This window comes from Ciconia boyciana, chromosome 2 (genome assembly GCF_034638445.1).
Source record: "Ciconia boyciana chromosome 2, ASM3463844v1, whole genome shotgun sequence".
NCBI classification, from domain to species: domain Eukaryota; kingdom Metazoa; phylum Chordata; class Aves; order Ciconiiformes; family Ciconiidae; genus Ciconia; species Ciconia boyciana.
The window spans coordinates 102,189,851-102,217,738 of NC_132935.1; the positions used below are offsets into that span (position 1 = coordinate 102,189,851).

Here is a 27,888-nt window from a genome sequence, read left to right on the forward strand (position 1 = left end):
CTGATGTTTGTATCCCAACACAGTCTCCATGGAGAGTCTCCAATATTACCTTCTTCTCCCTAATACCTGTGAGAGACTTCCTAAAGAGAAGGTGGTGGTCCCCAGGCCGATGTGCACTCTGAGTCCTAGCAAGAGGTGGTCAGTACGGCTGCCTTTCACTTACCAGAGATGAACTTCTGCTCCTAACTCATGGCCACGTACCATGTTTACTGTGCTCCCTCTTTTCACACAGCATTTAAATATCATGGCAATGTGCATGTAATAAAACTTGAAGATCACTAAGTAGACCATTTGTATGGCATTGAATACATGGAAATGGAGCAGCCAGCAGCTAGGAGCCATAACTACGTCAGCAACACCACTACCACCATCACCACCAGTACTTCAGGTCTACCTAGCTGCTGTTGCCTGAATGGATTTAGCAGCATGTAACACAAGTTCTTCCTGTACCAATCAGACATTGTAACTTAAACACAACAATAGAAAAATAAATAAAATAATTTAAAAAGCCCAACCACAACAACATATCACCTCTGTTTTTAACAGTGAGATAACAAAAGTTTACAGTGATGCTTTTCTAGTTGGCTGTTGCAGTTACTCAAGAAGAGTTTCAAGAAATTGTAATTTTACTGTTTCAGGCAGGAGGAAAAAAACCAAACCAAACAGTCCAAACAAACTGCTCATAGAAGAAGAAAAAAATAATTTGAAGCTTAAAATAGCATTTCAAAAAGAGAAAAACAAATCCTAAGGCTTATCATTCCCTTGCAAAATATCTCTAGGCAGAGCTAAGGCCCTTTTTCCCCACATAGACTTCTTTCCAAGTAGAGAGGGCCAGAGTGGCAGGCAGAGTTTTGCAAACTATCCCATTACTTTGGAGCACATTTAGCCCTCGGTTTTTTATGCATCATGGGCAGCTTCAGTTTGAAGCTTCGAGCTATTGTATATGTAATTGGTATTTTAGAAATACATATGACAAATAGGAGATATTTTATTGGTGATAATTACTGGAGTTTGTTACTGTGCAAAGGTATAGATGTAGAGATACAGTTTTGCTTACTATTAAATATTCAAAGCCTGTGTTACATGGAATAGTTGGAATATAAAGCAGGGCTTTTTTTTTTTCATCTTTGCTGGCTTTTACTGTAGGCCAGTGAAAGAACTTGGCAGTGTTTGTTTATCGTTTCTGGAATATGCCAAAACTTCCTAACGCACATGTTTTCTAGATGCTAAAATGAAGACGCCTAGGGTTTGGGGTTTTTATTTTTATCCAGCAGCAACAGCCTTGGAACGAGTGACATTCAGTCAATAAGCTACATCATCTTTTTTTTCAAGGTAGCTATAAGAGTATGACATCGAGAAAAGAACTGTAACCGACTGTAACTGTGTGAACTGCAGTTCGTATGAGAAATTATTGTCACAGCTCCTAATGCCAAGTGCACTGGGCTGGAATAAACAGAGCTGGAATGAAATAGAAATTAAGAAAAAAAAAAAAAAGCTTGACTCACTGCCTTTAATCAGTAAGCAGTACTCTGACCTCTGTAAGTACGAAATAACCCATAAAAGAGCTAATGTTGAAATAACTGTTTGGAAAACTACATGGAATTAAGCTATTTGCATCTCTCAAGAAGCTGTTCATTTATAAGATGTCTGTTTTTCTCTGCTTGGAGGCATATATGCTGTCTTCAGCTGAGTTTTATTGTGCTGCATAATATTTGTCCTGTTTGTTGGGAAAGTTTAATTTAGCAAGTTTTAACCATGGACAAATATCAAATGTATTCTGTGATTAAGCTTTGGGTTTGTCTTAGATACCAGTATTTTAAGTTCTAGACATGGAACTATGTAAAGCTCTCTAATGGCTCTTAAAGGAAACCACAAACTGTTTCTTGAGTTGGTTATACAAGGAGTTGCTCCAAGGGACTTGGTCCTGCAGCCCTTGAAGTCAATAGCTGAGCTCCCATAGATTTTTGTGGTGCAGGCATGGCGCACTCTGCCTCGCGCAGGAGCCAGCTGAAATCAGCCCTCGTGCTCCGTCAGACAGTTCAAAGCTAGCAAAGCTGTCATCATCGCTGGCAAGCCCAAGGGGTAAAGCGAGGACAGGACGAGGCTGCCAGAGCAGTTCCCGGCGCTGAACTCTCCCAGGTCACTCCTCCGGCACTCGCTCCAGTGGAGGCGCAGGCAGCGGTGGGGACGAGCGCCCGGCAGCCACCCCGGGGCTCCGGCCAGTGGGCTCAGGACAGTGCCAGCCCTTTGGGCTTGTGTGCTGTGAGCTGTGGCTTGTGTTTTCAAAGGCCAGCTTCTCTTATGTGTGTATTTCATACGAACTTTGAAAATTTCAAGCATGTGCATAAGTGCTGGGATGTGCAGACACTACCGCAGGCAGTGCAAGCCTGCAAACTGTTGCTGGCCACAGAGTGCTTGTGTGTGCAGATGCAGGGACTGAAATTGTAATACCATGTCTGCAAGATCTTGTATGTGCATTTGAAGTGAAAGCTCACGCATGTGCTCTGTGCACACACACAGGCTCAAAAGAAGCCCTGCTGAAAATTTACCTTTGTGGCAGTCACACAAAGTGACTAAAAACCCAGCACATACATTTTGAGTTAAATATAATATTTCTAGCCCATGTATTATTCAAAGGAAGCTTATCTTACGGAGAGTCCTATTATTCAACTGATTCCATTAAATGTTGATATAAACCTTTAAGTAAAAGAAGTAGTTACTCTCCGCCACCATGTCTGTGCTATTTGATCACGTATGTGAAAATAAGTGTGTGTGTGCACATGCATGTGTGGGTATATGTGATCTCATGGCCCATGTTGAATCTTGAATTATTCACTAGTGGTTCCATTATAGGTAGGCTCACTCAGGATGTGCTTTTTTTTTGACAGTGCCATGTAGCAGTGCCTTGATTAATATTATTACTCTAAGGAATATAATAGAAAAATCCAGCGGAGCAAGAAAATTATTGTTACAATAAAAGCCATTGAAATGAACATGCTTATTAACATGCCTCTCAATTGCACAGATACTAAAAGACAGAGAGTGCGTTCTTCTCTTCCACGTTGCTCTGCATATTTTGTCATTATGTTGCAGAGCTGTCGCGACTGCTGTCTCCTGGTTATGATTTTCAAATCCCAGTTGATGATTAATACCTTTGGCTCAGACAGTTGTAAAATGCTGGTGCTGTAGCTGCATACATTTTTGCACTGCTCTGGCAGTAGTGATGTGCATCGCAATGTGGAGGGGCATGGAGGGTGGAAGGGAGCTGAGAGAGAGGAAGAAAGAGGTTGTCACGCAAGAAATAGTTTTTTTCCATATGTTTTCCCCATTTGTCAGGTCAGCACTCAGACAGGTTTGACTAGAAAGCATATTGCACAAATGCCTTGCACTTCTGCAGCACCTTTTACTTACAAGCATCCTAAAGCCTCCCGTGAGGAGATTAAAAAATCTAGGATTCATGGATAAAGTCCATACAGTGTCCTCAGGCAAAGAGGAAGAGTGGACAAGATGCAGAATTTCATCCAGGTTTTGCTGGAAACTGTACCTTTGCCAGGGAAAGAGTGTCCCTGGGCAGACCGTGTAGGATCACACAAAAGCCTAGAGGGAAGGCAGCAGGTACGCTGTGTGACAGTGACAAAGTTGCTGTGTGACAATGACAAATCCGCAAAACTACTGATGTACGCTCAAGGTACATAAATGTAAACATGAGTAGAAAATGAATGAGAAATTCATGAAGGTATTATAGCATCCCTGATATGCCTCATTCTGTTCTCTAGGACTGCTCTGGCTATCTCCTCTTTCTCCCATCTTCACCTGCTCTCTGCGTGTTCACCTTCCCTTTTGGTATTTTCCATTCCACCATACCATCCACCCATCCCTTCTCAAGTTCCCTTTTCTCTCAGTCCCAGTGCCTCTCGCCTGGCTATTGGGGCCCCTCTCTCAAATGTAGGCAAAAGCATTTGCAAAGTTTTAGTGCATAGATGATTGTCCAAAACAAGCGTAATGCACACAAAAATTAGTTTGGAGAACCTGTATAGGCACTGGTGCACAGCATGGTGTATACTGGTGAGTGTGCAAGACCCCATGCTTGTATTATTTATTATGTAAATTTATCTGTCTGTGGAAAATACAACGTCAGCCTCTTTCAGACTGGGATGCTGAGTGAGCTGGATGTTTGTGAACAATACTGTTATGAGTCGTACCCTTCCCCTTTGTCACTGAGGATGTTTGCTCAGATTTAAGTATTGTTTTTGTTTTGGCAGAGGCCGAAAGCTGGGAGCAGGAAGCGGCTGCACCCTGACGGCTGTCATTTCCCCTGCGCGCGACTCCTGTTTACTGCCAGCTGCTTTCTTACGGACACACCACCCGGGCTTTGATACGACCGGGCCTGTCGCTGACTCAGAGCTAGTAAACTTTCTGTGGCTATCTGCTCGTTTGTGCTGTTCTTCACAAATGATAAGGTCAGCCTGGGGAAAAAAAAAAAAAAATAAAAAAAAAATTGTAGGATCTTTCACAACCCTCTGCTTGGATTAGGGTACTTGTGTTCCCACTGAGTCAGTAAACGATGACGGCCGGGAATGTCTCAAGTGGACAGTGGGGAGCTGGGCAGACCTCTGATGCAGAAGCTGCTTTTCCAGCAGGGTGCGGAGGAGATCCTGGTAGACAGATGGCTGGCTGCCTGGTTTGCAATGTGTCCTCTCAGGCCTCAGTCTGACTGAATTCCTCCCCCCGTAAAAGATTTCATTACATTTTGCCACTTGATACATTAGTTTGTTTTAATGCACTGGAACCCCACGTACATTTAGCAGTCTCTTTCTGCTTGTTTTATGGGGCTCCACTGTGTTTGGAAATGAATTAAAGCATCTGAAAGGCTTGGCAGTTTCATTAGAGAAGGACAGTCCAATCCAAATTAGTGTAACTCACTTAAAATTGAAGTAAAATGTTTTAAGGAGAGTGAGCTGATAAATATTGGCTTAAACTAATTGGATTTTCAATAGACAAATTACTGCATTTTTCTCATTACTTAGTGCTCTGTAAGGCTTTCACGTTGTATGGGAGAGTACAGTTCCCTGCTATGGAGCGGAGAAGGATGAGTGAAATCACTGACTGAAGATGCTTTCTCAGTCTTTGGCTGCTGGGGAGGCTGGGTGGCTCGGGGATGCTGTGCAGCTCAGCCCTCTGGGCTGCTCAGCTTGCTATTGAAGGAGTGTTGCCATTTTCCAGTGCGCTTGCACAGGTGTGCTAATCCTCATGCTCATTGCATGGGTGAGATAGTCGGCAGGCTGCCACTGTCCTCTCTGAAAGAAGGCACTCACCGGGATAAGCACAGCATAAAGCCTTTCATGTTATATATAGGGTAGCCTTTTTTTTTTTTTTTTTTTTTTTAAATAAGCAAAAGCAATGCTTATTTCCAGTTAAAGGGGACAGGAAACCGTGTGTGTCCTTTCAAAGTCAACTTCTATATTCCAATAAGCTATTAATTACAACTAAATAGCATCTAAATAAATATGCAGTTGTTATGGGGGGTTTTTTGTTGTTGTTTGTTTGTTTTTAAGTATTATTATCCACGATAGAAAATGAAAATAAGCAGGGATTCTTAAAACCTTATCTAATGCTGGGAGTACCACCATTTGATTCCTTCCAAAACATGTTTTCTGAAAAGAACTGGCATGCGTTTATTTGATTCCCGGTGCTCATTCAAGAATATTCCCCTTTCATGAATGTCAAAGCACATGTCCTATGGAGAAAGGAACTGCTCCTCAAAAATGTTTTCAATAAGGAACAAGAGCCCTGAGAGGTGGTGTAGAGAAGCGAAACAGCTTCTTGTTCATCAGTACCGAAATGTTTGTATGAGCAGCAATAGTAACAGTGTATTTTAGTGTCTGTGCAGTATGAAATTGCATGTGGATGCAATTAGATAATACTGACATTCGCAATGGTGAGTATGCAAATAATACCATTATATTCTTCCATCTAACTTGCTGTGTAGGGAAAAATAGAGATGGAAAATGGAGTGGTGCTGTGAAGAGTTACTGAGCCATTTATTTTTCTAGTGCAAAATACCCTAAAGCAAGGTTTGTTGGTGGGATGTTTGTTCTCTCAGTTTAGGAGAGTCAGTAGTCAACTGCATGGCTGAGGCATGCAGGTGTGTATTTTTTCAGGGTAGATTTGGTGTATCTCATATGCAAGCTTGACCACCTGAAGTCCAGTATCCTGGCTGAAAACAGTTTCAGTCAATGCACTGCATTTCCATGTGATTATGCTGGTGTGCTTATTTTTTTGTTACCTTTTGAATAGATAATTTAAAATTGCTCTCTGTAGGGATGTTCTCTGTGTCTGTCTGCCTATCAGTCTTTCTATGTGAATGCAGAAGTATTTGATTAGTGTATTTAAAGTAATAAAGATGTCAACAGTAGTGTCACATTGATTGATGCTAATTATAAGTCTTTAATGGCTCCTCTGGTTTGGCCACTCTCCTTGCAGATTGTGATTTTATGGTTAAAATAATGCCCTGCTGTCCGCAGACTCAGTCATAAATTGTGGTCTATCTTTCTTTAATGACTCCACATGCAGTGGTATAATCCCAATAACATACATTATCTTTAGTAAAAGGAAGGCAGTGACTTTCATAGAGGTGATGGATGGATTTATAAGGACTAGCTAACAGACTGGCTGGGATCACACCAGAGGCAAGGCTGATTGTTCTGCTTGTGCATTGCCATAAGCAGAAACATTAGGCAGGCAGTCTTGGATAACTGATGATTTTCATTCAATCTCTCTCTTTCCGCTCCATACCATTAGTAAAAGTTAAAGAAAATGCTGAGATGCAAATCAAAGCATCCTATCAAAAGGCTACCTACTTAGTAAGATGTAAAAAATCTTCCGTAGGTGTCTGTCAGCTATACTGAACAAAAAGCAATGCAGATTCTTGCTTTGTGGGTATTCTCTTTAAAGTATGTAATGAATGGTCAATGAATGCGTGTTCACCTTACAAAAGTACATTGCTACCATGAGGAAAATGCGACAGCTCCGAGAAAGGTCTCACCATTTCTGGGAGAGTTTAATCATTTCACATGTATGTGAAAGTGAAATTTCAGGGGACTACACAGGGATGTGTGCAGGGATACCCGCGTACATTTGGATGTATATCAAGTTAACACGTGTCTATTTTTAAGTAGAATTGCTATAGCAATTCTGAAACACCACCTTATTGCTTCTATATTCATAACTGGCACTGTGGAGCTCCAGCACAGCATGGAGAATCCTGTAACGCTGTGTGCATATAGGCAGGTGCACACAGGTGCTTTCAGAGCCGTCTGTGCCCACAGGGCCTGTAATATAATTGGTGATCCTGGCTAAAAAGCAGGAGGTTTCCTTAGCTCTAAAAAGTTAGGAACAGAAGAGAATTTGGAAAAGATACAGTTACAAAAAGTAATTTCTTGGCACCCTAATCCTGGCCTTTACTGCTTGGTAGCTCACTATAGTTGTACTGTGGTGCGTCATTGACAGCAATGAAGTCCAAGGAAATTACTACGGGGGATGTTGGGGGTGGTGGTGTTTGTTTTTGTTGTTTTTGATGGAGTAAGATAGGACTCATAAAATTAATTCTGTGCAGAACTCTATCACAAACAATGGTAAAATATATCACAAAAGTTTGAAGCATTTGGATCCCATTGCAGACTGCCAGTTTCAGTACTGCTTTCTGTGAGCAGACGTCTTATACAGCTATTGCTAGACCAATTACTTTCTAAATAAACCTGATTAGTGTTTGTTTATTAAGCTAGAAAGCTGTGCCACTTTTTCACAGAACAGCAATATGGGTATGCTTAAATGCAGCAAGAAAGGCAACAAATGAAAAAATTCCCCCAAACCCAAGGCAAAGCAGGGTTTGCATAAAGGGCTTCTACTCACTTGCTACCAATTTTTACTAGTATTTTTCTGACTCTGACAAAGCAGCGGTATTCCTTTGTTATGTTGTGAAGTGTATGCTTCCAGAAGTCACATCAGCTGGACAGCATCTGGCTGGCTGATGAGCTTGGCAGGCAGCTGTACTTGGAGATTTGGAGTTACTTCTGGTTCTGTCACCAGAGACCCTGTTGATGGGGTGCCTGGAGCACATTGCCTGTGTGAATGTTTGTTTTGGGGTGGTGGTGTGTTCAAGTGGGTTGTTGTTGATTTTGGGTTTTTTTGTTTTGTTTTGTGGGGTTTTTTATTTAATCTTTAATTGATCAGACTTTTTTCTTCTGCCATGTGTGCTGGAGTTGGGCTGTGCATCCATGTAAAGCTTTCGCCCAGGCCCTCGAAGGGCAGAGTTCCCTTTGTCCCAGCCCCTGCCTCTTCATCCCGCTCCTGTCCTGCACCGAGCTCATGTGCAGCACTGGCGACCCTCTGAGAGTCGATGAATGTGCTGTGTGCTGGGAGGTTATCAAAGACATACGCTCCATATAAGCACATCCTTTGCTCTCCAAGCGGAGGAGCCCCTCAAGTAGCACGCGTGCCTGTGCACAGAGGAGATCAGCCTACCCATGGAAACTTGCGCTGACCAGAGGAGGTGGCAGCAGGGTTGTTTATTCTCTCTCAATTTGATTATTTCCCTTTTTTGTTTATGATAAATTAGCACTAGCTCATGTGTTGGAGATGAAATGAAAAAAGAAAAAAAAAACCACCAGCCCCAAGGCTTCTGTTTAAAAATGCAGGTTAATCCTCTGTGGCTTTCAGAAACATTTCTGTAGCATGCTACTAATTAAGATAAGGTTATCATTTTAAGTTATACCAGGAATGCAATTAGAGCTCTTACTAAGAACTGCAGCAATCAATTTTATACAAATTATTCAGACCTGGTAAGGTAGAATGCAGTTTTAATAGGACAAGAGAACACACTGTGGTTTTATTAAATATAATATAGATTCAAATTACAGCCGAATGCTGTACTGTCGCTCATTCAGCAGGAATCCTTGTATCCCTTTCTAAAATCTTTTCTTAGGTAGGATTAATTCAAACATTTTTTTTTTCTTTCCTTTTCCATGCACAGTTTCAATTGATTTTTGATATTGAAAAAGCTCTTTAAACAGATGTACTGTAAAACCAGAAATGAATGTAGAGAATTATTTGGTATGCTTACCAAATAATATAAATTTCACATGTAGAAATGGGTATGAGTTGATGTCAGATGCCAATTTAGGATCTATGTAGCTTGTAGATGTATGTATTTTCTGCAGATACTGTAGACAGTGGATCACATTCAGCCCCTGTTTAGGTAAGTGAAAAAAGCAGAGTGGGCAGGAAAGTGGGCTCTACTTCCACCAGGCCCCCTGTGCACCAAACAGGCTGGGATGTTTCTGTATCTTTGAACTTTGGCCAAACCTCAAAATAGAAAACAAAAAAGGATCATGTGTTAGTGGAAGAAGTATACTTACACACTTTCACATTTGTTTGTTTATTCATTAAGATATACCCATTTCTGAGAAATAGTGTGTGGCATAGACATGCAAACTGTAAAGGTGTCCTGTCATGGAAGGGTTTCACAGTCTCGCGCATATTAACGTGGTATTTTTATCTCTGTGTAGTGTCCGTCTGGCTCTATTTTCCAAGCAGAGAATGCTTTTCCTTTAGGTCTTCCTGGAACAGTCGTCTTTAACATAATCACTTCTTGTATCTTGCTCTGGTTGCCTCTTTCTTTTGGAGCTGTGCAAACTTGTATTCCTTGAGTTATGCTCAAGTTTTACAGATGCCCTTTCCTACATTCTTAACAGTGGACAGCATTATACTGCAGTTAATCTGGAGTGTATTGTGTGGGCTTAATCAATAATTTAAAAGCTGAAACATTAAAACAATGACTATTCCTCAAGTGTGATTAAAAACTCAGCAAATTCAGAAGAAAAGCTTTATCTAAAAGGAAACAAAACATGTGAAATATGGGTGAATGCACATTTAAGGCACTCCACCAACTTTAATTCTCCCATGTAACAACTTGGTAATCAGTGAATAAAATTGTCTGCAAGTACAGATTAGAAGAAAATGATTTATAAAAATGCATTAGATTATTTCTTGTTTTCTTTTTTTCAGAGAGATGTTAAGATGGTTTAGTTTTCTATGTTAGATGGCTTTTATAAAAGAAAATTTTCATTAGGATTTGTAACTTTGTTTCTCTTGAAATGCATGCTAGAAGTGTTTCGGTGAGAATTATACAGTCTTCTGCAGGGTGGGAAATGAAAGCCTCTAACTTCTGCCTCCAGCATTTTTGCACCAGGCTGTCCGTCTTAAAAGAGCAGTGGCTAATTAACTCTTCGCTAAAATGTTCAGTATGTGGGCCAATAGGAAACATATTCAGCTATCTGTGTTTATCCAAGTCACAGTACTGTGCTTCCCAGAGCCCCTGTTATCTATGTTTTTTTATTATCTGGGCTGTACTTACCAGCCCCACTGACCTTGAGGTAAGGTATTGCTGTACTGCATTTTAGTAAGGATGATGCAGATGGCACTACTCTGTTTTGGGGCTGGTTTTCCTTTCAATATGCAACTCTAATCCAGGGAAATAAAAATTGCTATTTAATCAGGAATCTTGTTAGGTTTGAAGGAATACTGCATGAAAAAACTAGTCATCATGTTTTTGCAGTTAATTTGATTATTGGCATGTGATATTAAGAGAGCAATAGCAAATGTTTCTGTGGATGCAAGTCACTCCTTTCTGTTGGCTGGAGAAGCTCCAGCATGTGCTGGAGAAGGGGGTACGTGGTATTGCTACTTGTTTTATGAGGATAACCTTTGCTTTCAGTTTTCTAGCATGGGAAGCTGGGACAGGAAGGTAAAGCTCTTTGGGACTGAAAAGGTGTCTCTGGTCAATTAAAGGACACTGAAGCAGCACTAGTAAACATCCGTGTTACCTGCATGCATATGTATATATGCATATGTTTGACAGTTAGTTGTTGCAGCTTATGCCCAGACTCTCTGTAACTGAAGTACTCATTTTAAATTGGTTATCCTAACAAAAGGAATTGGCGTTAGGATGCTATGGTCCAGCTGAGAGTTCATCTGCAGGATGGCCTGTTGCAGGCACAGTGAATGCAAGTGTGTCTCTCATTCTCCCCATTTGTTTAAAAAATTTGTGATTTGTTTTTTCATTTTGTTTGTTTGTTTGTTTTTGGTTGGTTGTTTGTTGGTTTTTTTTAAAGTGCATTTAAAAAAGTAATTCTAGGAAAGAAAATAATGTATTATTGTTACTCATTTTGAGACGAATCTTTCTTCTGCCAGGCTGGTACCTCTGACAAGAATTTCATGTTTGGAAAATATTTTCATGTTGCAGGCAAATGCCCCTTCCTTTCTCAAAAATTGGGAAACGTGGTGATATTTTTCTCTTAAAAGAAATCAAGTTTGGACACAGTGCAACAGCAGCTTGGCAGTTGGTTTCAGTATAGGCAAAAAGGCTCTTGCATTACACGTGTCCAGATGTTTTGATACCATATGTGAAATTCAAATCCATTTAAATCTGAAGAAGATTTTTGTTGGTTTCAGGGCAGCAAAGGCAGTAGGTAACTTGAGTATGGAAAAGTACATTCATAAATAAGGTGCCTTTTTTATTTAGGTAATGTGGTGAAGATAGTTGGATTAAGAAGGCATAGTTTAGGAAAAAAACCCAAGCCTGCTTTCCGGGAGATCATCCTCTATAGTTTGGGGGTAGAAAGAAGTAATTTAGGACTTGTGGCAATTAGGTAATTATTGACACTAATAATGTATAAAACAAAGGACACACTACTTGTGCTTAATATTGTTCTCATTTCATTCTTACAGGAATTTACTTGTTATGTTTGCTTTCAATCAAAGTTATGAGTAGGATTAGGTTTTGGGATGTATGTTGTTGGGGGTGACCACTGCAGAGCAGAAGTCACCACTCCTCGGTGCGACGAGGCTGTCACAAGGAGCCTGTGGCTGTTGAAAGCTTTCTCACCTGCACCATTGTTTATACAGATACTATATTCTACAAGGCTTGTTCAGGCTTATCAAGAGAAGGTTCATTAGCAGTGGTCACAGGCTTCATTATTGCGACTGTAAGCTTACAGGTGAAGGTTATTTTGTCATACACAGAGGCAAAGAGAGTTTGTGTTTACAGAAGGAATTCCTCTGTGCTAAATCTGGACGGTTGGCCTTCATTACAATAAAAAAGGTATGTGGACTGATAGCATGGGTGGGTATCAGCTTCATTTATTGTTAAACTTACAGTAAAGGGTAGCTTGGTCAAAATGTCTTTTAACAATGTCTTATAATATTTAACGTTGTAAGTACTTAACAGTATCAGTGGAGCACAGCCTGTTTGTTGGGTCCAAATCTGATGAATAGCAAGTTTTTCTAGCCCGGTTTACAGAGTGGTGGGTTATGTTTTCATGTATCATATTTCACTATAGTAATTCGGAAGGTTTTGTTTTGAGATGTTTTGAAATGCTTAAAAACACAGGACGGGATGCTAATGATGAGTGAAAACAAATATTCCAAAGCTGCATCTAGTTATAGATGTCAGAGTTAGAGGAATTGAATCAACTTTTAAATGGCAATTGAGCGCAGAAGACATTTGCAAATTACTTCTTGATGTTGGATGTAAGACCAGGAAACATTCATCCTGTTGGCCATAATTATTTTTAGAGCTCCTCAAAGTTTCTCACAATTTGTTTACAATTAAACATACCTGCAGTTCACAAATTAATAACATGCATCTGAGGCTTTTGTGTTGCTTAGCCAGTGTAACATCTGTACTCTGGATGCTGTAGTCCTGATTCAGAAAACGGTCTTTACCAGCAAAGACCAGTGACTTATGTACTTCTGTCATACTGAAGATGGTAGAATGTAAGCAAGTGCTTAGTACCTGAGCTTAAATAGATCTAATGTTAGGGCTTTGGAATAAGTTTGAGATGTTGTTTTTCTTCTTCAGTTTGTTCTTCTGACTTTGTTTTCATTCCTGATAACACTCAGTCTTCTAACCTTCCTTCCTAAGCTCTGCTGTGACTTTGCTTTTAATCTTTTTCTTTTTCCCAGAGGCTGTAGTTTTGTCATAAATACTGCTTGGTTAGTACAGTAACAGTAACATGTACATTACCATTCATTCTCTGCATGCCTGATCACATATACTTTCTTTTACTAGAAGTTCCCATTTCGTTCCTTGAGCAGGATGGATATAGAAAATGGATCTACACCCACCCCTTTGTTTTTAGTCTTTCTGTTTACTGTGTTCTGAGATCTCTGCTCCAGAGATGTGTTTTGTCATCAGCTAATGTGTGCATTATCTTACTGATCCACAATCTGATTAATCTTTATCACATCCCCATGAGATGAAGGGCTGATATTATCCCTGTTTTACAGACACAAAGCTGAAGTATAGATGCGGTAGTGCAGAGTCTCCACCAGTTCAGGGTATTCAGTTTGGGATGCGCTATATGGTACTACCATGACACAACTTCTGCTGGCTTCAGTTGTGGTTGTAAATACTCATCTGCAGAACCTCAGCTTGGGGGCCTGGAGGGGAAACTGCACATATGGAACTTGTGTTGTATAGTTAGGTAATGTTACAAGCCTCACACAAGGGCAGTAGGGAGGAAATTCTGTTCACTAAAATAATACTCAGCTTTCCAAAAGAGGTATATATGGGGAGGAGGAAGGAGGGGGGGAAGTTACAACATTGACAAATTTGGGTTCATATCTGAGGAGCAGCAAAACGTAACACCATGATGAACAAGATACATGCTTATAAAATTATGAATTCTGGCTACAGCTCTTGGAAGTGCTAATGCTTTACAAAGAAAATATCAATAGGTATGTTGTTGTCTGGGGAGAAGGACTCGTCTTAGAAATGTCTAATGTTATTTTACTGTAAGTTTACAAAGAGAGGTAAAATAAAACTAAGCAGAGGTGGGATTGAGGTTTGACAGAGATAAAAGCAACTGTTAAAAAGTGTGTGGGAAGCAACGTTAATAATAAGTGATGCTACTGGGTCTTCTTCCTACCTATTCACTCACCAATTCAGCCAGATATGTACACTTCATTCATATATATATATATATAAATATAAAAGTATGTAAAACTATATATAAGTATACATATATATGTATATATATCCATATAGATATATGTATTTTTAAAAAGTATGCGAGGTTGTATTTGCGTGTGTTCGTTGTGCTGCCCAAACAACTGAGTGATGAGAACATCAAGCAGGGTTTAAATGTGTGGTTATTCTCACTTCAGTGTTGTGCCTTTGGTTTCTGGAAGCAGTCTGTCACTCTTGCAGTTTGGTCCTTGACCTTCTATCACTTTTGGAGACGTGCCATACAATCTTTGTTTACAGTAACAAGCATGGAAAAACTGACTTCCTGACAGTAATGCTGAAGTCTAAGTTGAAACCACTCACAGGTGAAAAAACATAGTTCTTCCACTTTGAACTTGTAACGTGTTTCATGTAAAATACCCGTCTAAGACTGGGCAGCCAACAAAAGGAAACCAGTCCTTTGCTCAAGACCAAATATTAACTGCTTTGTTAGCAGTTTCACTAAGGAGTTGGTTGTAATGCATTTCTGTGAGTTTTTCCCTGCATAGTATATAATTTGTAGTCTTAAAAAACCACCCCATTGGTTATTTAATTTTTATATAGGTATGATATTAATTGACTGAGCAGTTCAGGACCCTTCATGGACTTCTAGCTATTGCATGTGCAGCTCTGATCTCCACGTAACCTCTTCACCACACAGCTTTCTCACAGGCTAGCAAAACACATTAGGATTTGTAGATTGGTTTGTATGAAGAACCGATAGATCGCACAGCTTCCTTGGTTTCTGGCATTTGGATCACCTTTCCTAGTGTGCTGTGTTCATCAACCCAATACTAACACCTGTAAGACTTTGTAAGGAAATTAGAGTATTTATGTGAGGCATTTGTGTGTTCAGACTAGATTCTCTTCCTGAAGTGCAGGTTTACTAAGCAAAGCAACATTTGAGTTTTGGAGTCAAAATCAAAGTCCTGATGCAAAATGAATGCAAATATAATGGAAGATTTGTGGGCCAGTTCAGTGGTCATGTTTTTGGTGATGTAAGTTAGGTAATGTGTTTTGTAGCAATTAAATATTCCACAACTATGTCAAAAGAGTGTTACTTCACACTTTCAGGAAATTAGAAGGGAATGATAAGAAGAGTGGAAGTAAAATGAAGAGTGGGCTAATGAAGCATTCCCATTCTCCTGCAGGTTGTGTGTTTAAGTGATACGTGTTTTAACGCATGCTTCCAAATCCTCTGTACAAATTTTATTTTCTTTTTACATCATTACAATAATTACAGTACTCTACATTAACTTATGGCCTGACCCCTTTTACACTGGCATATACATCATGTCAGTTGCTTTTGAACCGTGAGAAGAGTTTGGCCCCAAGGCTAACTTAACTGGAGGAAACGTTTTTTCATAAGTCAGAATAATAATGGCAATATTAACCTCAGGAAGCTTCCAAAAATGCAGAGAAAATTACATATTTTTTCAGTGTTGATTATCGTTTGGTTGCATCTACATCGATGTATCACATTCTGCTCTGCTGAATTCCCACATTTCTGCTCCCCTCCAGGACTGCTGCTGAAGTCTTCTTCCTCATACAAACCGTTTGCAGGGATCCAACAGCACAGGGCTTAAGATATGTAGATTCAGTCCTTTAAAGTGCACAGGCATTTTCTAGCATACAATGATCAAACATGGATATTGAGATATGAATATTGAGAAATGAATATTGAATTGAATTTGAATTCAATATTCATGAGAATATTGAATTTCTCATGAATATTGAGAAAACATAACTCAAATTTTAAACATAGCATTTGTACTCACACTGGAGACAATCTCAAATATTATGATTAAAGAGCTGGCAAATACAAATGTCCGTGGTCAGTGCTATCATCTGGAATAGCCAAAACTTTGGGAGGCTAATTGCAATAAACTGTCCATGACGCATCCGTAGAACGTAGAATTAATGTGGGAAATTTTTCAAAGAGTAGCACTGAATAATCAGTGAATTAAAATAAATTGATCTGGTTCAAGATGACTGCAAGAGAAAAGTGCAGAACTGTGCTTCACCAGTTTCTTGTGATGAAGGTCTCTGTGCTGAAAATGCAGAAACAGCATTTTCCCCGCCTTTTTTTTTTTTTTTTACATGCATCCCTAAGACGGTCTAGACAGACTCTGGCATATTCTACTGAAAATTACCAAAAGGTGGAATCGTGGCTATTTTTTAAGTGGATGGACAAAGCATATCTTTTGTATGAGACAGTAGTTAGATCTTCATTCCAGGTGCCATACAGCATAGCAGTATTAGGAGATGGCTTTGAAGAAGCCCATCAAGTACCAAAGGAGGTTAGCTGTGGTCACACAAAACTCCCTACGGGATATTTTACCGTACTGAAGAGCTCTGTACACTGTAGAGAAACTGCTTCTGGGACTTGAACTCTCCGATAAAGTTGACCTGAGTGTCTCTAAGCCATGGCAGTGTGTGTCTAGACATACCCTGTGGTCACTAAACATCTACTGGTATTTGTGCGAAGCGTAGGGCACTTCATGCCTTGGCCACTAGCCAGCATGGCTCAGTACTTAGACCCACGTGCAGCTCTGTGGTTTTTGTTCACTGACATATGTTTGTTTTGGTTTGAGTCCATAAGGTTTGCACGCTTGAGGTTCGCTTTGAGGTTTCAAGTTCACTGAAACATCAAGTTTTTCCTGGCTTTTGGGTTGCAACCTCAAGCCTAATGATAACGATTTCTCTATCTGCAGATTACAAAAGGAAAGGTCATTGAAAAACAAACCCCAAAGCTTGACACTTGCAGAGAATCACCAACCATTCAAATGGACCATTCCTGGCAGAATTTAGCAATTGTATGTTTCTGTCAAAATTAGCAACTTCGCATTTTACTGATATGCACAAGTGTATTGGTGGCGTTGTGCTTCAATTAGAGCTCTAGGATTTCTCCAAGTTTCTGCCATTTTTCAGGTCCTGCTTCCTGAGTGTCACTCTTTAGCACTACGCAGGGGTGGCAGTTCTTGCCTGCAATAAACAAAAAGTTAAATTTATGTTAAACCATTGGCCAGATACTTGTTTGTTTTAAGTCCTGTTACTTCTGTCCAGTCTCTGCAGTGCCCGTGCTATGCTTAACCAATGTGAAGTTTGGCTTCCTTTGACTTCAGGAAGTTAAGTCCCAAAAGGGATTTTTCCCAAAAGGAAAAGCTGGTGCCCCGAAGGCGGTTGGGTAGCTTTTCTCTTTTGAGTCCTAACACTCATCAGGCTGGTGTTGAAAGGAATTTAGGTCTTGTTCTCCGTAACCGTGCAACTCTCCTGGAGCTGGGATGCAAAGCTTCATTTTCAGTGACGTTCAATGAATCTTAGACTCGCAGGGATCCATGTCATAGTGGAGTACTGTATCAGAGCAGATAATTAGCCATACGAAGAAGTATACTGAATCTGGTTGAAAAGCACCTGAAAATCACTCCACAAAATTTAGTAGACTTTAAGCAGTCATGAATTATGTTTATCCTGGGCTCTGCGTATATTGCTCTAATTCTTCATGTTGATCTATAGTCTACTCTGCTGCTGAATCTTTTCCTCCAAAGCCTGTCCCCTGTGGACAGTTACATCAAATCCAAGGTAGCTAGTGTATCCCTAAGGTAGCATGAAACTGCACTAATATGGAGCAGGATTTATGATCAAATGTTTGAGAACAGATCTTCAAATGCTGGCACCAAATTGGTGTTGGAAAAATTTCTATTGATGACCTGTCAAGGCAGTATCCAAATAAGCCCAGTTCTTTCTGCATCTTTCAATCTAAAAGCTTTAATGTGAACTCAGGCAGTAATGATGTCAACCAGAAATTCCTACCTGTATCCTCAGCTGTTCTGTGTGGACAACTTCCTACTTCTCCATTCGCTGTACGGAGGGGGGGAAAATGTGCTGTGGAGTTCCACTGAGAAAGGAATTTTAAACAGCTAATTTTACAGTCTGCCAGTGAATTACTTTGAGGGTTAACAGTATCTAACAGAGCAAAGTACCTATGTTAGAGATTTGGAGAGGGAAGGAAGAGTTAGTTACCCATGCTGTTATCATAGAATTTAGAGGGGAGGTTATCTGAAGGGATCTCAGTGTAAGAATTAGATTTTTTAAGCTCTGTGTGCATAGGGCTGCCTCTCACAAGCAGCTTTTCTGCATCAAAGTCTTTTACATTTCTGAAGAAATGATGACTGGTCTTTCTGTTTGTAATTCTTGTCTCTTCCCCTCCTTCCCCCTCCATTTGCATCTAACCTGACTGTGTATCTCTGTGTATACTCAAAGGTACATACATTGTGTACCTGCATAGGAAGTTTTTCACAAGCTTGTGGATGTATTTATAAATACTGTAGGGCCCCCTTTTCAGGTCTTTGAAAAATGTGTCCTGTGTTCCTATTCTGAATAAACTAGTATCTTCCAGGTTCAGCTCTAATTCTGACTTCAGAGAGTAGTTCAGGTTTCACACGCATCTGGTCTTTGTTTTTTCTCCCGTTTCTCATGGGTAACACATGGCAGAACACTGGAATCAGGGTGTTTACTGGGGTTTTAGTGGTTTGGTTAATAGTTGAACTGGAAGCATCTAGATAGCAAAATGATCATCAGATGGTGGCAATTTGGAGGTGCTAGTGATTTGAGCTGAACTTGGTTAAATGAGTATGAAAAGAAAAGTCTCTTCATTGCTTGACACCTTCACTTCTCTTCAGTTTTAGTGTTAGATCTAGGAAAATGTATGCAATTCAGTATTTCCCACTAGCAGTGGGAAGTGAAGGCTGTGTATGTAAGAAATAGAGGAAGAACATTTATTTCCTGCCCATTTGTTTCCCCAGGGAGGGAGGTGCAGCACTGGAAGAGGTTACCCAGAGAGGTTATGGAATCTCCATCTCTCAGGGTTTTCAGGATGAAGTCACAGCTGAGCTGATGTAATGTTGATGATACCTGGGGGGTTCACTAGGTGACCTCCAGAGGACCCTTCCAACCAACATATCTGTGATTCTGAGTCAGAACAGATAAATGAGCTACTGGTATCAAGTGGGAAAGATCATCAGCTCACAGAGTCAAGAACTCCTGCAGCTCTGTCTTAGAAATGAATGAGAACGGATGAGAAGCCATTCTGTGACATGCTACTATAATTGTTATAGGTTAAGAACAATGAGAGTGGTCACCAGGACAGCTCCTCTTATCTTGTAATCTAAAGCCCTGAAGATACTTATTTTGCTGCACTGAGTCCCTGCCTCAGTAACGTTTATCTTTTGGACTGAGAAAAAGTCACCTGAAGCCTTTATTCTCCATATTAGCTGACACCGCATCTGAAAAAAACGTATTATATGCATTAGCTACAGTCCGAGTTTGGGTGTACCAATATTGTTTTCCAGCAAAGACTTGCCAATGCTGAAATTGTTAACCCTACAGCTGAAAATGCCCTTGGTTGACTGGTAATCTTGTGATTTCTGTACATGCAGTCCTGCAGCTCTCCTGAACACTAGCTGCACGCTGAGGGTGAATGCTACAACTGGATTTTACATGGAATTTAGGCAACTCCTAGGTGCAGCCCATAGCAAAACCCCTTTCTGATAGGAACCAATAAGAACAAGCTACAACTGCCTTGTGCAAATTTTTGCAATCTGCTATCGCGTGAACAGTTGGGAAGGTTGAAATCGGCACGAAAGAGCACTCGGGTTTTGCTCCGGCTGCGCTTCCCCGTGTGAGCACTAGACATCTCTCTCTCTTCTGGGGAATTCTGTGCTTGATCGCCATCATTATAACTTCGGAGCTTGCAATGGGATCCTGTGCAAAACAGCTGTGCAGATTCACGGCAGCTATCTTCCTACATTTCCCTGACACCGTGTACGGTTTCAGTGTAAAGAGCCAGGGAGCACAGCATTGCGAGGTGGTGCCCAGCTTTTGCAAAAAAGGGGATGGAGGACTCTGTGCTACCTGCGCTGTCACTTGAACAAATGTTAGCAGTAAAACAAGCTACAAACCGCTAACTGTTTGTTGGATGATAACTTTATGCAGCAGCAATTCCATCGATCATCAAGCTCAGCTTTTTTGCTTTTGTTTCTCAAGCGAACCAGTCCCTCGGTTCCATGCTCCTATAGGCAAGATGGTAAAACAGCCAAGGATGTTAACTGCTTGGTGCCCTGACAGTGAACAGCATTGTGGAGCTGCATGCTCTTGTTCAGGGACTGCCGGGGGTGTCCAGATGTTTCTGCATTAAACAGTGTGGCACACCACCTCTGCAGGAATTGGCAGGCAAGAGTGTTTGCTTCTTGACTTGGATTGAAAGCTTTTGAGTCGGCAATGTCAGGAAAACATTGCCACTGTCTGCAAACCAGAGAGAGCCCTGTCATGTCCATACGTGAGGAAAAAACCCTTCTGCTCATTTCTTCCTGATTATTTTGTGGGACAGTGATTTTACTAAAATTACCAGTTATGAAAACGGTGAATGCCCCTCTGTTTCTCGCTGTAGTTGCTCATGAGTGTGGGGCTGAGTGGGAAAAGGAGTGGTCTTGGCAAACGGCTTATTAGTCTCAAATAAATTATTCAGAACACAGGTTTGGATACAGATTGCAGGGAACGATAATGGAGTTGGTTTTCTGAGCCTGTTCACGTTATGAAGACATGGAGTATGCTTTTCAGGAATTCACTTAAGTGGAATCAGCTTTGAATAACGTAGCCTGGAAGTAATATTGCTGCCATCCAGCTAGTGTCTGTGGAACAGCATTCTCCTGCCTCCTGAAGCATTGGTGTTGAAGACGGATAGATAGGGAGATATTTATTTTTTGGCCTTTTTTTTTTTATTTAGGGAAATTCTTTCTAACCACTAGAGAGGGGCATGTTTCGGTCGAGATTTTTTTCCCCCCGAGTGACATAGTGGACCGCATCAGCATCCGATTTGGGTGCGTCATGTGGTTTCTCATGTGATGCTGGTCTCGCTGCGCTTTGGAGAGTGAGCCTTTGTGACTCCGCACTCTTGGACAGTGGCATCCAGCAACACAGGAGACTTTGGGGAAAGGGGGGGAAGAGACACCCCCTCAGAAAACCCCAAAAGCCCAGAAAAATAAAGTTACAATCATTTATTATAGTTATTATTTCTTCTTAACTGTTTTGGCTTTTATTTTTAATTCTGGGTCTTCCCTTTTCTCCGTTCCTGCAGGCATGAAGCTGCACCGCTTGGAAGAAGCAAGACTGTCTTTCCTTACAGCTACAACACTGCACCGCTCTCGACACAGCCTGCTTTTCCCCCCATTTACCTGGGCGGCTGCTGCTGTTTCTGCTGCTGCTGGGGCTGCTGCAGTCTCGCTGCCTGTGCTTCACCCTGGCTTGGCTGACTCGAAACTCACTCGTCTGCACATTGCTAAGGAAGAAGAGCGATGGAGCCGCGTTTCTTCTGTTGGTTCTGGAAGCAAAGGGTTGCAATGTGTGATGATTTGGGGGTTTTCTTGGGGGGGGGAGGAGAAAGGAGGGGTGTTAATCTAGGATGGGGTGGGTGAGAGCTTAAAGAAATACTATGTAAAGTAATCCAGTGCTCGACAAGGGCATCAGCAGCAAGAATCCAGCCTCTGCTGCTCCAGAGGATTAACATGGGGAAGCCACAGAGCTGCAGTCGGCTTTCACCTCAGCGTTGTGCTGGAGATGGATAAATAAGGTATCGGTTGTGTCTGCCTGTTAAGGCAAAGCCATGGGAGAAGGAGAGAGCGAGCGAATGCAAATGCAAAGGAAGAAGAAATGCTACGTGCCGTTTGTCTGATTCTGTGCATTCTCATTGCAGAGAGGATGGCACGATTAACAAAGCAATGTATGGACAGAGGGACTGTAAATTGTAGCTTGAACACTCCTGATGCTGTCAGGGAGGGAACTGATGAGCTAGGTGGCTGCAGCGATATCCCCAGGGAAAACAGCAGCCACGCACCCTGTGTGTATATATATGTATGTATGAGCTTTTGTGTGTGTGTGAGCATGTATAGACATGAAAGAAAGACATTTCTGACCAATTTACAGAGGAAGTTTGTCACTTGTCACTTTGCTGGGTCAGACTTGATTGCAGCTTGTCTTTTCAGCTATAGCTCTACACCCATTTCCTGACTGAGGCGGCACTTTGCAAAAACAGTTGTAGGCAGAATTCTTTTAAGAAATGTGAAAGCAGATCCTTTCCGCTTAACACCTTGAAGCACTGAATTTTCTGCACTGTGCTGAGAGAAACTGTGGGGGTTTCGTTTTCTCCATCTTAAAATCTTTATAAACACAGCTGTATTCAGTATGGTGAAAAATTCTATACTGTAAATAGAAATGTGATCAATCTAATCAAAATAAATGCATCCCAGATGACTTCTAGACCAGCTGGCTACCACAGTCATCAGATGGCTAAATGCTCAACTGAGCATTTATATCCAGTGTTATATTTACATCTTTTTTTTTTTTTTTTAGAATTTCAAAATCAGCCTCTAATTAAAAAGGATTCTTCATCTATTGAAAAAACCCAATGCTCACATTTGGCAATAGATTTCTCTGAAATGTACCTGGGTATATTTTTTATTGCTGAACATGCATGGGAGAGCCTGTGTTTTTAGAGCAGGTAGACTTGTCACAGTACAGGCGTATTTAGTTCGGTAGGCAGCTCGGCTTGGCCGTGTCTGAACAATGCAGAAATAGGGGAAACAAGTGCTGCACTCAGCTAGTGGGGCTTGGCATGGCTTCTAGCAGCTGCCTACCGAGAAAGAGGGTTTTTTTCCTCCTTTTTTTTCCTTTTATACAAATCCATAGACCATAATGTCATCCTAAAATGTGTATGAGGGGATTTCCCAATAGTCATGGTGAGCTACCCTGCAAGACGCCTGTCTGGCCCTTCCACTATTTGTTACCCAGCCTACAAAGGCAGCCCTGTGTGTTGGATTATATTTAGCCAGCTGTTGGATAACATTCTTGTGCTGGGGGCAAAGGAGTCTTATTACTCCCAAACTGTAGTTTTCTGTTTGCTTAAAGAAAAATAACCTTGGCAATACAGCAGGCTCTGCAAAGGAGTTTATGCCACTCCTATACCTTTCTGAAACTGTTGTGTGCTTCTAACTCGGGCAGTTTAAAGCAAGCAAGGAGGAGGAAGAGAGACTCTTAACTCACAGCTTCAAAGCTGCAGAGACGAGCAAAATGTCAGCAGCTTGTAATTAGGAGTCCACGGTTACGTCAGTGACTGTATCTCTCCAAGAATAGCTATGTGATGTGTGCCACAAAGCAAAGGAAGACAGTCATAACCTGGTTGTCAAGCCTGGTTCAAACAAGAGCGAGCAAAATGGATTAATGAGAATCTGCTGTGTTCCTAAATCAGATGTGGATGGATTACATGTACAAGGCTTGCTGAATTCTGCAGCAGTGAAGACTGAATTATCAGTTTGTCAGAGGGCACGCATTCACCGAGTGAAAGTGTGAATCCTTCAGAAAAAAATGCAGATGAACCGTCTATCCTAGAAAATGTCTTTCCCAGCTCCATCCTGTACAGGCAGCTGCGTGACACGGAGGCATGCTCTGAAGGGAGAGACCGGCGAGCCGCACGGAGGTGTTCAAAAGGAAGGGTGTAATTAAACACAAAGCAAGCATGCCGAAATTCTGTTCTGGCCTTACAGATTTGATACTGAAATACCACCCCAGAGAAGACTGGCTGGGGTCTGGTGTGGTTTATATTAAGGCTTCTCTGGTTCGGAGTGAGGGGGGGAGGGAAAGGCTTCGTGAAGCATCTTGCAGCCACACAGAAGTCCCCAGGGCTGCGTGGGGAAGAGGGATGCGTGCGGCTATGTGCTCTTAAAGGCACATGCCCAGACCCTGCCAGGAGGTTTCTGACCTCTGCAATTATTTTTAGGTCTGTGCTGGCAACTCGGCAGCGCTTAAGCAGTGAGATTGCAGGGGGTGCTTAATCTGCTCTGACTGGCCTTTCTCCGCATTGTGGCTGGAAGACGTTTACAGGGCATCCACAATATTCTGTGTGCATGTCTGTCGGTGTTCACGCCGCCCAATTGCTAGAAGCCTGGCGTGGTTCCCTGCTCCCAGCAGAAGTCGGTTGCAGATCAGCTCTGTTTATGTCGCTTTTTAATTTACCAGGATAGGTAGATTGCATTATGCAAACAGTGGGTGGGTCGGGTTTTTTTTGGTGTTTTTTTTTTTGGACCGTGAACACAAATTTGTAGGAGGAGATGACTCTGTATATTAAACCAATAGCTCTTTGAATTGTGTGTAGTATAATTTAAATATACTTACTTTAATTAATAGAAGGTTACAAAAGCTGGCATTGTCTGGGGCTGTTTAATTTACATCTTAGGTTTAGTCAATGAGCATAACCTGCCTGATTAGAATAGTGTATTCTGCGCAGCCAACAGGGTGGAAGACATTATTTTGTTTGTGTTAGTTCAAACAGCTGGTCATTAATGCGGGCCCCATCTCCAGAGTGAAGTGCTAGTGGACATGAATGGCTGCCTGATTAATGCTGCCCCTCGACGGGTCCTTCATCCAGCAGCGATGCTCGCAGCAGAATAATGCAGTGAGATTTGATTGCGCTCTAACAGGGTAGTATGTCATTGTGTCACTGAGCAATCGAGGTTATTATGGGGCAGGGCAGACAGACGGGACAGTGGGGTTACTAGACCGTGGCATTTTTAGAAATGCAGGCCTGACCTACTTAGAGTTATTCTTGCTGGCTGGCAGCTGCCGGGTGCAGGGCTCCCCCTGATAGGCTGCGGCTGTTGCTAGGGGGAATTAGCATGAATTTTTCCACATCAGACTCGGTGATTGAATGATAAAAGCTGGCTGGAATTAAAGAGATTTGGTTCAGTATTATGCAGATTTATCTCCCTCGGTTTTTTTCTCTCTCTCAAATGCATGAAAAGGAGCAGAAGACAGTTTGTTTCCATTTATTTTTGACCTATTTTTTTTTTCCAGGGGAGGGCAGGAGTGTTGTGAATTTTTGATCATCATTTACTATTTAAGCCGTTGAAATGATATGACAGTGGGCATGCATCTTTAACGTATGGGAGATTCAAATGCTGTCTCTTTGGAAGGGAATGAAATGAATATATTTTGTGTTCTGGTCAGACTGCCGCCTCTTTCTATTTGAAGCTATGTCAGATTCCCTCGTCTGGAAAGGGGAAACATATACCAGGTTTTATTGCATAACGCTACTCTTGGCTATTTTTAGCTATCTGTACTTCACAAAATTAGTCCTATGTTTATGTTGGTGGATGAAATTAATCCCCGGACTATGTCTCCTATATGCAGACACAGACGCCCAGCGTAGGCTGCAGTGTTGTGTGTCATGTTCCTCTGAAAAGGTGTTTACATACTACAGACGTATCAGCAGTGCATACCACACAGAGAACTGATGCCTGGCCTGTAATCAGATCAATTAGAGAAACTCTTCTGGATTTTGGAGTATTTTTCAGGCTTTGGTTTGAAGTTGGATTCTCTAGATGGCCCTTTTTTGTTTATCTACATCTGCCTAAAATAGTGTTATCTTTTCAGAGAACTCCGTGCTCCCTCAGGAAGAAAATAAAAACAATACTCAGTGAAGAATCCTTTGATGTAATTATGAATATTTCCTTTGTTATTATCACTAATTACAGAAGATCCTTGTTTAAACCGCAATTCCACTCTGTGTGATCCTTTACCATGCAAAGAAGTCACAATTTAGTGCTTATAATTTTAAATTAATTTTTCATGGCAATGCATCATGATGTCACACTCGAAGAACTGGGAATTTTCAAAGTAAGAGGCAGTTGGGGATGGGAGAGAGGGACCCAAAAGTCTTTGGAATTGCAAAATAAAAAATGTGACTGGGTGCTGAAAAGTAGGGAGCTCATTTGTGTCTGAAATGGTTTCATTTGAAATACTTGGATGAATGAGATACCTTTTAGAGGGGGTGTGAGCAGCCTGCACGTCTGTCTGGACAGCCAGCAGCCTCCCTGGATGTAGAGCTCCCCTGCCTTGGCCCCTGGAGTTTCTCGGGAAGGTATGAAGAGGAAGCAACTGGAAATGGAGACATGCATTTGAATGTGTTTTGTGGCCAAGGCAAAGCATTCAGTTCCTACAGATTTGAATTTCCTGTGTCTCTTTCCTGGCCTTGATTAATCACTGAAACACACCACTTCCTTCTCTGCTCCTTCCTGATGGTCCCATGGAGTGACAGTTTTTTAGAGAAGTGAAAGTGAAGAGAGGCACTATTTGATGCCCAGTAATTGTGTTCTCCTTGGCTGTCCCTAGAGGTGACTCCAGAAAGCAAAACTCCAGTTTTGGTCCCACTTCCCTCAGCAATATTCTCTTGATCAAAGCTCGATCTCTCGATCCGCTTTCCTGCGGGATGCTGTCAGTGCCTGTGGCTTCCTACCTGGGCTGTGGTTTTCACATCGGTCTTCCAAACTTATTCTACGTTGTGCTGCCTGCTGAGCTTCTCCCCAGTTGCTTTCCCTGTGATGAACCAGTTCAAGTGATCAGAGAAAAGGGCTGGAGCATGGCCAGGTTTGGCCCATCCCAGTGCCTCCTCGGTGGCTCATACCCAGGCGGACAGCCTCTTTGCTAACAGAAGGAAAGTACTGACATGGAAGTCAGTTCCTTATGGGAGGAAAAGCCAACTTTGCTTACAGGATGCTAGGCAATAGCCAGCCTTTGTGTGCAATTGTCTGTTGAGGTTCTTGCCCCCATTGGTTGCAGCCAGTTGTAGTTTCATCCAGTTCACCAGGGGTATCAGCTAACTTGGACTTCAGCAAATCAAAATGAGTGTGCAATATTGTATTAATTTCAGCAGAAACCTATTTTCTAGAAAAATTATTTGAGTGTCATCTTATTTTGGTATATTCCTGCTAAGAAAGAAGGAGTCCAAAGGTAAGAAACGAACGATATAAAGCGTATACTCTGTGGAAAAGAGTTGTATCCTTGATGTTTGTTTGGGATTTCAACGCAGTGAACATTTATAACAAACATCAAATCAGACAGTTTAACAAACCATCAAGTGACATATTAAATATAAAAAATGCAGTGCACCCTAAATTGTATTCAACATTAGGTTACTTTTCTGGAAGTCTCTTTGATGGGAATTATTCCAAATAAATAAATGTGTGAATAATCTGATCGTAATGCTTTGGGTAATTAAAAGTAGCAGAAATATGGAGTTAATGAAACAAAACCAAAACCTGAGCTCTGTGTGTGTGTATAAAGCATACAAAACAGGATGCCAGAGGAGTTTGAAATATATGTCTCTGTTGAAAATATTGTCAGTTGTGTACATTCCTTTAAAAAAACATGTTAATCATTTTCTGATGATCTCCTCTGAGGTTTCTATTGTTGCAACAACTTACACCTCCTACCTTGAAGTTGCTTACCTACAAAAGATTGTGTTGTATTGTTCAACATTCTTGTACCATGACCTCTCCTGTGAGCTATGAAAGATCTATTATGCTGAGTTTCATGCTCTAGGGTGGCTAAGCAAGCACTGATTTACTGGTAGCATATGCAGGCAATATATATATTTTTTTTTCCAGAAAAAGACCCAGAATCCTGCCTCCATTTGCAGCTGTGAGATGGCTGTGCTGCTTGGTGTATTCTTGACATCAAAGTGTTGGCTGGTTGTGGATTTGTTGCACATTTTGTGACGTCATTGCAACTTTCTGTTTTTCTGAAAATGAGCAGAGGATACAGGATATAGAGTGACACATCTAGATTCCCATGAAGGGATTACAGCCGCCAGGAGTGAGTTGACTCCCAGCCTTCACCTCCTGCCAGGGCCATAAAGATCAGTTCTTCTGCAGCAAATGTGTTTCGGTTCTGATTTCAAACCAAAAGTACGAGGAATTGTATTATATTTCTTAAAA

General features: G+C 41.3%; 1 long non-coding RNA gene across 7 annotated transcripts in view; it reads left to right on the forward strand.

Moving 5' to 3' along the window:
* The window catches only part of LOC140648038 (uncharacterized), a 265,166-nt gene extending 237,278 nt beyond the window's left edge, over positions 1-27,888 (forward strand). For all 7 annotated transcript variants that reach the window (XR_012041064.1, XR_012041065.1, XR_012041060.1 and 4 more), the window contains one exon: positions 21,201-27,888. This is a non-coding gene — a long non-coding RNA (uncharacterized lncRNA). The remainder of the gene's footprint in view (positions 1-21,200) is intronic.